Source organism: Mycetomoellerius zeteki, unplaced genomic scaffold, assembly GCF_001594055.1.
Source record: "Mycetomoellerius zeteki isolate Tzet28-1 unplaced genomic scaffold, Tzet1.0 scaffold232, whole genome shotgun sequence".
Lineage (NCBI taxonomy): Eukaryota > Metazoa > Arthropoda > Insecta > Hymenoptera > Formicidae > Mycetomoellerius > Mycetomoellerius zeteki.
The window spans coordinates 2,994-12,163 of NW_017257208.1; positions in this window are offsets into that span (position 1 = coordinate 2,994).

Below are 9,170 nucleotides of genomic sequence, written 5' to 3' on the forward strand. Positions count from 1 at the left end.
AATTCCCATCCCCTTCCGCTTCCTCTCTCCCACCCAATAGAAGACACACATCCACCCGCGGTAAATCAGCCGTACAAATGTGACGGGAAAGAAAGCGGGAGTTTTCTTAATTCTCTTTCTTTTGTGGTGTCATCAGCTGCCACCCAGAAATCAGTTAATTGTCACGTGATATTTGTCAATGCACGTTTATTCTCTAAACACAGCATGGCATTAATTTTTTCAACTTTAAACTTGATTAGCTTTATGTGTTTTTGAAATTTGTGAATCTTTTCATGTTAAAAAGAACGTGCTGAAATTGAATTAAATTTTATATTTGGTATAATATTAAAAATCTATTGTGTGTTTCTTATAAAAATGTTGAAGAGTGTTTAAAGAGCAAACAATAATTTAATTTAAAATAATAATTTAAAAGTAACGCAAAGCATACCTCATATTATGATATACAGAGTTTGCAAATTTTTATTATTACTTTTTAAATAAATATATATATATTTTTAATAGGAATTAGAAATATTGCATCAAAATGTTTTTTGTCTCTCATTATACTGCATTTATGGTTTAATACAAAAACACTTTTCTGCTCGTTATGTATCATGATGAGCGTTGAAAAAAATTCGTATTATTATCATTTTTAAATATTTAAAATTTTGGCATATAATTTGTGTGATCGTTCGCTAATCGTTTTTGATACCAAGAAAAGGAATCCTACTACTGATATTTTGCAGAAGATCTCACGGACGTCCGTATAATTTTCGCGGAATGTTAGAAAAAGTTGAAAATCGCGTCGGTGCAATCAATCATCCGGATCAAGAAAGCGGATGAAGAAGCGCTTACGCGCCGCGATTTATTATGATAATCGCCGGCTTAATTAAGACCTTACGGTATAACGCGCCCAAATAAAAGGCAGTCACGGGATACGGCTATAGGTCTAAACAACGCCACGGGAATGGTCTCCCCGAATTGCTCGTGGTCGGCAATCTTGGTCGGAGTCTCGGGGCTGAGATTAAGGGAATAAATATCCAGGCCCGATAATTGTATTGGTAGTTTCAGTAACTAATGATCTAAAAGTCGTTAGCACAGCCGATCGTGAAGGGTGTTACGAGCCTTATACTTTGGCACCCGGGTAGCTGTGTACGGGGTACAGCAAAGGGTTTCCGACGCTCCCGGCGAAAATGAAACCGAGACTTACGTACATTTATCGACGCACGACCAATTCGAGGTTTGCACGATGATAATTCACGATTGGTCGATCGACAAATGTGGTAAATTGGCCGAAAGAGATGTATCCACAGATGAAGATGGAAGTACAAATAAAGATTGGCATTCGTAATGTAGATAATGCAAAGAAATTATTTTGGATAATTTATATAAATTTTGTTTAAAGGATGTGATCTAAGATTTCATTATAAATAATTTTAAATACTATTAATTTTATAATATATATTTAAAAATATAGTAACATATTAATACAATAGTAATATAAATAATTTAATTTAAGCACGATAATTCAAAGCTTTATAACTTATGAAAAAAAGTTAATTTCTCAAAACTTATTTTTATAAAGACACTATACAAAAATTTATTGAAATCAAATTTATGACGTATTCAAATAGAATGATAAAAAATACGTGCCATGCCTGAGCGCGCGAATTTCAGACACTATACGATTGGCGAACTTTAATCGGTTATAATTTAAAGAGTATTATATCTTTGACATTTTCGTATAGATTTTTCATCTTAGAATCCACAGAGTCTGCCAGTGAAAGGACATGCATTTTTTTCTAGAATACTTTGTATATTTTCACTGATTGCGTAGAAGTGCAATAGATATGATTCTCACGATCATTGTTTCGCATCGATTCAAATGTTCATATCAACACATCGTTCGCGGTAAGAATCACATCCAGGATGTTGGGACCGACCTGCCGACCTCGAAGAGGTGAAACGACATAGGGTTGGGGATATAATTTCTGCGCATACCATTCGAAAAGCACGCGTGAATCGATAAGCCGAAGCGATAAATAATGCGAAAGTGAAGTCTCTGCATACGCGTGAACGCGCATAACGTGCGTATGCACGAAAGTACAATGCAACTTACGAGAATGCAACTTCTGCTGACACGCTCAGTGCTAAATCCCGTGCTCAGCAGGACGTCCAACAAGACGATACTTCCAGAGTGTCCGGTGCAAATATAATAAAGACGCAACTTGGACAATGTATTAAACAAACGTAGTGCCTGTATAACCGCATTTAATTCGCCTTTAATTGAAAACGTGTTATGCCTGAACAGCTGCATCGCATCGCTGCATCGACGTTAGAAAGTTCGAAAGATCGCATATTGCAACGTTTTTCAACCCTTTTCAATTCGCGCCATATTAAATAACGAGTCAAATTTCAGTCACGTTTTAACGTTCAGTACAGATTTTTTGTCAGATATCGCTAAAAAACACGACAAAAAAAAGTGAAATTCTAAAGTTTTTATTTTTTATTTTATCGTTTCAAAAGTGATTTTATCACAATGATAGACTGTTTTTGTTAAAATGAAAAAGTAAGCATAATATAATAGTTTACATAATTTTTACAATTTTCAAAACATTTTTGCGCTTCACTCGCTTTTTTACAGGTATTTCTAAATTTTTTCGTTTCTTTTTATCTTCGTTAAAATTAAATATAGAATTATATAAAATTAAATATAGAATATATAAATTTATACAGAATTTATATATTCTATTTTTTAATTTAATTTAAAACTTCTATAATTTATAAATATTTAAGATTCACTTTGACCAAATATAGAATTTCTCTTATTTAATTAAATCTATTATTTATAAAAGTAATATGTGAACAATGATATTATATGTGAAAAAATATTTACGTGATGCAGCATAAGAGAATATACGTGTTAGCGATGCGTCGTTATCTCTGTTATCAGTTTGCCGTTGCATGAAATGTTTCTATCTCATCATCAGAGTGAGTAAAGAAAACTGAGATGATAGGGAAAATAAACTGGATCGTAGATACGAGATGCACTTTTAATACGGACGATCCACCGGCGTAGACAGATTTGATGCATCGGTGGATAAGTAGCCGCGAGTTCTCACTTCATTTATCAAGGAACTGGCCCACCTGTCGTCGCCTCGCTGCTTCCATTCACCGGCGGCCGAAGCGTTTGCCCGACAGATCGTGCATCTCGATGCATCTGGACGGTGCGCAGCACGTGCATTAGATACTCGCGGATTGTACATACAACGGTTACGGCGTGCGAAAGGTGCGCGATACGATAAAATACGAGCGAGTGATTTAACGGATGATCTCAGCTCGCATGTCTGATAAGATTCGCGATATTTTTCATCGAGCTTTGCCGCTTGTCGAGGGGAATCACCGGGAATTTATGACTCCGCATACGTCGCCCGTAATTATACGATCGTAATAAGTGCCTCGAACGATGTTCTTTCAGAACATAACATAGAGGCAAGATGAGGCGCGACTGTCGATAGAAAAAATACAATCGCGAAAAATTATTTATTAAATTAGTTTATTTGTAAAATGTTTTTTATCCTTGATAGGAAATACTCCCATTTAGAGACTACATTCTAAGAATGCATTTCATTTAGCGCTTACAACGCTCGCAAGCATTATTTATCCTTGTTTAAGATTCAATAAACAATAAGCATGGAATGATTCCAATTTGCGAGCGTCAAGTGGAACACATCCCAAAATGTCCTCTTCGAGAGAAGAGAATTTTAGTTGAAATATACTTAACGTATATATACTATATATGTCGAGTAAAATTTTCCTCGGAGAGAACGTTTTAGAATGTAATCTTATAGCGAATTCGGTTGGATGCATTCAGTGCGTACTAGTGCATATTAAAACCGTCGCACATAAATTGATGTAAAGATGTGTTCAATATAAATATAGAAACGAATTAAACCGTGAAATCCTCAATACATTTTATTATGTTGTTAAGTGAAGTATGTATTTTATAATTCGAAGTACTTGCATTTCACTTTTACATTCAGACTAAATCAGTGTACAAAGGTTTTAATAGTGCATCCAATCGAATTCGTTATTAGATAACAAATCTGAGTATTACGTGCTAATAGCGATGGTGCTACGAGTAACAAACACAATCTCAACGACGGAAGAAATAATACATACACGGCACGTTGCAAATTATCAGCGTATCGACGTCCAGTGCATCTAACGATCGGCGCAATATAATGAGGAGTCCTGAAGGCTTCACCTTCCGGAACACTCGAGTCCAGCATCAGCATGGTCCGAAAATCCGACTTGTGTCTGAAGGATGCGAGAGAGAGAGAGAGAGAGAGAGAAAAGGAATCGAAGGATTCGAAAGGGAGAGGGGGGGGGGCGAGAGTGCACTCGGCGGCTGCGTAAATTATCTCGGCGGTGTGTATTTACCCAAAGATTTACAAGCGGGCAGCGCGCGTTTGATTTACACGCCTGTGCGCCTGTAGCCACGGCTAAAAGGGTTCTCGAGGTGAAATATGCAACAGGATGCGCCAGGACTCCTTGGATGTATTCACCGGGCGTCATCGCGCTTGCTATGTTCATAGTTCACATGCATCTGTATTATACATCTGCACGCATACTGTCAATGATAAGCTATTCTTCGTTATGAATATAACGAGTCCATTCTGTCGAGCTTTAGATGTATATTTGCGTAAAAGATGATGGGAGATGTGTTGATGAGATCAAAGAGTGTGCCTAGAATATAAAAAAATAATATGTTGAGTGCCAAGTTCTTTATATGGGATTCTTGGAAGTTTCTTTATTTAAATACCTAATTAAATCTTTGTCTGAAATCCTGATATATTTATATATTTTGTTATTTTAGAATCATAAATGTTCATATTTGTATGTATGAGATATTTTTTTAGTCAACTTCTTTTATGTCAACTTCTTATTCTCGCAGTTTCGTAACATAGTGCGTTAAGAATATTTCCAAAATGTCCATTTATACTAACGTAGAAAGATTAATTTTAAACTTGATTTAATTTACTCTTTATCCTTCTCTAATTTTTAGAACTAGAAGAAGATAAAAAGTAAGTTGAACCATGATTAAAGTTAATCTACATTAGTAAAAATGAGCATTAATACATTAGTAATTAAAAAAAAATTAATTATACTAGTTTAGATTTTGAACATTCAAAGGATCAAGAGCATTGTTTTTAGAATGATTTTTGACATATTATTTTTAAGTTCGAATCTGCCATCGAAATATTTTCATTCGATTCGGTTTTTGAGATACAAAAATAGAATAAAAAGTTTTGAAATTAGAAAACAAATCAGAAGTACTGAGCGTTTATTTTTTGTCTTTTTATGACCTTTGGATCGATTGCACGTATTAAAGTCCAGCCTAGCATATTTTCATCCTAATACTCTTATTACAACATTTCTCAATTATTATCAAATTCTAGTATAAATATTCATCTTATATTTATCGTTTGTTACATTCAATTTATTCGGAAAGAAATGCTTCATCTTAAAAAATGATATGGCGCTATATTTTTAAAATGACATGCTATATCTTAAAATTAATATACGATCCTTAAAATTAACATGCTCTAAATTTTCGACTCGATGAAATTTTTCTAACGGTATATTCGAACTCAGCGCCACCCCAAAATGTGTTTAAAAAAATTGTTTCGTTTTTTGCACTAAACATTTTATTCAAAATTTTTTTATTAGTGTTATATCAGACTCGATATAATACAAATATCCTGGTAAATTAATAAATAATTTTAATAAATAGATGCACTACGCAAGTGGAAGTCGAAACAGTAGAAATATCAAACATATTTTTCGATTACAATTTGTGTCGCTGATCCATCCGCCGGAACCGTGGTGGGCGTTTTCCGCGAGGATATCCCTTTTATTTGCTCGCTCACGAAAGGAAAGGATCAGCGCGTGGATGCAGCCAGGTTTTTCTTCGAGATGCAGCGCGAGAAGACTGGTAAACGCGATGACCGTTTATACATCGACCAGGCTATGAATCGTCGGAGCGTGAGATCGTAAAGTCGTCCTTATCATCGTCTGCATCTTAATGCAGGATACCCCCGTACGTTACCTGTAACGTTGAGCGTACGTTACCGTGCAATGTTACGTGCGTGTGCTTCTACATAGACACGGTTGCCGGGCGGCGTACGTTACGACGTTTCGCGAGATGAAGAAGAGGTAGGATCGCGCGAGGAAGAGAAATCTCGGAACGAGGAAGAGGAAGGAGTAGTGGACCGTATGCAGAGCTGGGCAGGCCGGGGCACAGGTGTCCGACGCTTCAAACAACATCTTTATGCCCCGCTCTTAACCCTAACCAGCTCACGCGTTCTCTCTTGTGAGATACAATATATTTCTTCGGCGCATACACGCGCGCGCATATCGGCGTATGCGTTATTTAATGTGTTATTCGAATGTGCACGATCTAGAGATATGTTATAGTTTCGTAAAAAGTATAGGTTGCGTCGTTTGAATATCGAAAATCCGAGGAAGATTAGAAGAAAATTCTAAATCAGAGAAACAATAAATGGTATCTGTTCTTATTTATGCTGGATAGATTGTACAGTATTAATTGTACAATATTAAGTTTACAGAAACAGGAAAGCCATTATAGGGGTACTGAAATACCAAGTCATATCTTAAGGCAAGAAATAAATGAAATAATAAATTATAACAAATCTTACTCAGAGAGAGCTGTAAGATTTAAAAATAGATTTAAAAATAAATCTCCTGTCTTTTCTAAAGGTTTGATAGAAGGATTATTTGCTAAAACTTGAGTTTTAAATAATATTACTATAAATTTATATTTAATTAAAATTAAACGGAAAATAAAGTTTGTAGTCTTTATAATCTTTTCTATAACTTAAATAACAATGATGTAATATAAAGTGATAAAAGAATGATATAAGAATTTGTGTTCTATTCTGTAATTTGATTGATTATGAATATTATATGTAGAGTGATAAATAGGTACTCCATAGAAATATTCTCTACACAGATGTTTAACGTTAATATAGGCTAATTTAATTTTTATTGTTTCCCCTTCTAGATATATATTTTATTCTTATGATCCAATTACAACATGTAAATATCCTCTTCCATTTTAATTTTTATTACATTAATATACTATTTTCCGGTTTAACACGAAATATGTGTACAATAAGCTTCCGATTTATAACTTAGAGAATATATTAGAACTTTGGTGCAGCATATTTAAAAACGTACGGAAACAATTACCAAGAACGTTCACCGATTTATAGTAGATCGTATAATAGAGGTAGATAAAATTACCATAGCGCCGTGGCGCTAATAGCTCCGTGTAATTATTCCGTAACACGAGGACGCGACGTTCGCTAAACAACTAGTCAACAACCTTGCAATTATCCCCGCTGATTTGAGATCCGATCATTGCCTCGAGCGCGTGCGACTACATAATAAATTCCCACCTTGCTCGTATAAACGGGATATCAAGAGTCTGAGGAGCTTCCTTTTCACATATATATATACCTATATCAGCAGTCTGCTAATATAGGTATATATATATATAGATGGTTCTAACATTAATCTATGCAAAAAGCTTGATTACTTATCTATATCTTATCGCATATCGATCAATTGCAACATGTAATTTTTAGCTTTAGTTAAAAAAACATGCATTGACATAAAAAAAAGTTTTTATTCTTTTTTTGTGTGTGCTCTCCGACTTCGCTATTCTACCATCTCAGAATGATAATTCACTGACGATCGACGTTGCCCGCGTTCCTCTTTAGTTCCCGTCTAGATTCCAGAAACAATTCCCATCATACGCCGCCTCGTCGTGCTGTTGGCCTCTGGGGATTCCAAAAAAGCGTGCTCGTCATCATCGCATATCCCGACGATAGCGCATTCAAATAAAGGCGAGGCCAGTGCGCTCTCCGAGAAAACTGGTGACAAGACCCTGACGCTACCCGCTTTTGATGTCGCCGCCGCTGTCGGCACATCTGATTAGCATCCTCCTTCTTCTTCCGCCGCCAGCACTACCTCGCTCCACTTCCCCGTTCGTCACGTGGAACACCGACGTGGAACGGAAAGAACGGCGGCGGATCGCGGGGAATATCAGGAGAGAGGGGAATGTAGAAGGGAGTCCGCGATGTCACTCTGGACCACGTTGACTGAGCCGCGTCCTTTTCCACTGTCCGTCCATCTAACTCTCGTCTCTAGCCTTTCCTTCAGTGGCAGAGGGGACGACCGAGAAACAAGAAGGACGAGGGGAAAGCGTGCCGCTCTGAGTTATTCCTGCCGGTTGATTCTCTCTCTTTCTTCCTGTCTCTTTCTCAACTTGAGTCGCGGCGACATCATTTAAATGTTCCTTTGCGGAGTGCGTCCGCGAGTTTTTAGTTCCCTCATCTCTAAGAAGTCAACGGCTCCGGATGATCAGGGATACGAGAGCAGCCTAGAGATTGAGCTAGTATGAAATGGATACCAGCGTATGGAACAGGACTAGTTTTCTTCGACATTCTTAGAGGTTCTCCAGGAAGGGAATTAAAGTGTCGATTGTGGAAAACAACAATTATCTATATCTGTTTTTCAATCTGATAAATTACATGTCACTGTCCGTATTACATATACGCGCATCTAACCTTAATTATTCCAATAATATATACAATTATTTCTTAATAACATATACAATTATTTCAATAATATCAATGTCATATCATACAAATGTCTGAGGAATACGCATTCTTGTATTTTAAATTTTCTCTATACATTCTTTAGACATAATTTGAATTTCGATTGCGTGGAAGTGTGTGTTTGGTACAGACGCCGTCAGCAATGACATTGCATTCCTCGTGCTCTTGACGCTCTCGTATCGATGGGAGACGAGAAGGTACGTTTAAGAGCGTCTTCGGTAATTGTCATTTCTGACCAGCTTGACATACCTCGGTAGACGCGCCCCGAGCAGCCCTCGTTCTCCTCATAATAATATGCGATCGCGACAGAGCGGTGTCCTCTGTGTACCGTGACTTCGACGGAGTTCCTGTCGAGAGGCTGGTCGCCTAATAAAACGATCGTCATTTATCGTGCAATTATGCCGTCTCATTAATCCACTGGCAATTATGTTCCTTCCACCCTTTCCCAACCCTCTCTCTCTCTCTCCCTCTCTCTCTCTCTCT